This window comes from Varanus komodoensis, unplaced genomic scaffold (genome assembly GCF_004798865.1).
Source record: "Varanus komodoensis strain SLA01 unplaced genomic scaffold, ASM479886v1 scaffold32, whole genome shotgun sequence".
Lineage (NCBI taxonomy): Eukaryota > Metazoa > Chordata > Lepidosauria > Squamata > Varanidae > Varanus > Varanus komodoensis.
The window spans coordinates 12,981,313-12,983,820 of record NW_025335798.1 but is presented as its reverse complement, the minus strand read 5'-3'; positions in this window follow the sequence as shown (position 1 = coordinate 12,983,820).

The following is a 2,508-nucleotide window of genomic DNA, read 5'->3' as shown; positions in this document are numbered from 1 at the left end:
AGCTCAAATGAGGCTTTTTGAATTGAAATTAAAAATAAAAAGTTCAAGCAATTATCCACACATGCTCCCCCAGGGCTCCCCCAGTGCCTTTTTGCTTGCCTGCTTGCCAGAACGTGGCTACAGGCTCTTTGTGCACGGAGCGAAGCAGCCCAGAAGCCTCAGCCACGCTGTGGTAGGAGAAAGGAGTGTGCTGGGCATGCGTTGCTCACTGCGGCCGCACATGGGGGATGACGAGTGCCTTTGTTTCGTGCTGGGAGCTCCCCCAGGTCAGACAAACTGAAGCAGAGCTCCAACAGCCTTGCGGCCCATTGGGGCGCTGCTCCTGGAATAGCAGCGCATGACACAGAAGCATTTTGCAGACAGGCAGAGATGAGCCACGGCAGCGGTGTCTGGGGGGTGGGGGGTGCTTTTCAAACAGCAGCTACCGAGCAGAGTCAGGTGCACAGGTGCAAGCACACAACAGCCTGTCTCAGGGCTGCTTCCACTGGGCAGCCTGGAATTATTCTGCTTGGCTGGGACACAGAGTGCAGCACAGCTGAGTCAGCCCAAAGCATCACCCTGCTCCACATTCATCTGAAACCAGAGCTGGAGAACACCTGGCCTTCTGGATATCGTTGGACTACAACTTCCATCATTCTCAACCAGTGTCATGCTGGGTGCAGAGTCCAGAGACAGCTTCCCCATCCCTGACTCAGCTATTTGTAAAAATGCAGGCATAGGGCATCAACAACATTAAACAGGTAACAAAATATGTTGTAAGCAGGTCTCTCCCTTCCTCTTTTACTTTCCAGCAGAGTCACAATCCAACTTGAGAAGCACAGTTATTTTCTTAAAACTTAGCTGGTTACAGAAGAGCATAAATCAAAGTGGTGTTCTCCTTAAATTGTGGGAGAAGCATCTGCCCATGTAAAGAGAGGAATCCCAACTGAAGCATCCCCCCCTTCCTCCCCCCCTTCAGCAAAGTTTCTGGATGCACCTTCAGGGTAGCCCCAATTGCTTGAGGGCTAACCAGCAGGAATACAGTACACATCTCAATTGTCTCCTGGCTGGGTCAAGGAACTCCTTCTCTATCACTTCCCCTCCCTGGCTCCAAAAGTCTCCCTGCTTTTCCAAGGCTGGCTGGTTCTCACTCTTTGTCTGAAAAACTTTGCTAGGTAAGCTCGAAACTGCAGAGCAGTCTGCCCACCTCTGCCCCCTCCTCAGAATCAGAGAACTCTCTCTGGGCAGACGGTAATGTGCAAAACCTGGGCCCCTCTGTACAAATACACGTTAACCTCCATTTATCAGGTCCAAATGGGTCTTGCACACATCCCAAATTGCTCAGGTTTTGGTGAGGGTTCCCCAAGACAAGAATTACATACTTAATGGGCAGTTTCCACAAAGGCCGTTCCAGCTGTCCAGATGTTCCAATCTGGTAACGAGACCAGGTAGTGAGAAGACACACTCTCCGGGGACACAAGAGGCACCGTGCTGAAAATGTCTCCCACACTTGTTACAACCAGCTTCATTCATTCCACGTAGGAAAGAAAGTGCTTTTGGAAAGAAATTCAGAGTTGAAGAATATCTTGCTCAAAACCTCCTGGGCTGGATTTAGGGTTCTTGCACTTACCATACCTAGGTAGCAGCTGAGGAACTAGCTCATCTTACACTGCCCGACAGCCTGCACTCCCATTAACTGCGCATACAGCTGCCTTCCTTCTCTCTTCCCCACATGCCCTCAGTGTTAGATCTGGGAGACTGTGGGAGGTTAAAATATGAGGTTGCCTGCACACTTGCTACTTACGCACTTGCAGAGGCATTGCAAAAAGCCTTTGGGAAGAATGAAGCAGCTGTGGTGGAACCCCTTCCACTGGTGAGCCCTACCATGAGAAGCTCCTGGGTAATTTCTCCTCCCCTTGGAAAAAAATGATGAAAGTGTTCCCCCAGTTGCTCAGTCCGCAAATAGCATGGAGACTTTTGAGAGGCTATTTGTGCACACCTCTACACTGAAGATCCAAAGCAGCAAACCTGCAAGAACAGGTGTCAGCCCTGATCACATTCCCCAGCTGGTTATGGGTGTTGTTTTGAGGTGTGAAGGGAATTTATTGTTGTTCTTGTATGGAAGCTTGATTTCTACAAATCTCTCCAGACAACACAAGTTTTCCCCAAGGAAAACTTCAGTTCATGACTCACAGCTTGCCCAAACTACTGTCTGAAGTGTGATCTTCAAGAGAACAAAAGCCTTTAATCTGCCACTCACATCCTGCTGTACTGAAGCAAGAAGGAAAAAGAAAGAAGAATAAGTTTCCGTTATTAGGAAATGAATCTTCTTCATAAAATACTTTGGGAGTTAATCATATTCGGGTCATACTCAACGACAGACTCCAAGCAGAGCTAATTAAGGGCCATGTTTAGCTTTCACATTCCTAATCGTAATGCCTGATGAGGTAAGTATAAGCTTTCCAGTGAGCTCTGGGTGCGCAATTAGCACTTCTTTGTCTGTAAGTTCTGCCTAAGTACTCTGCCTCA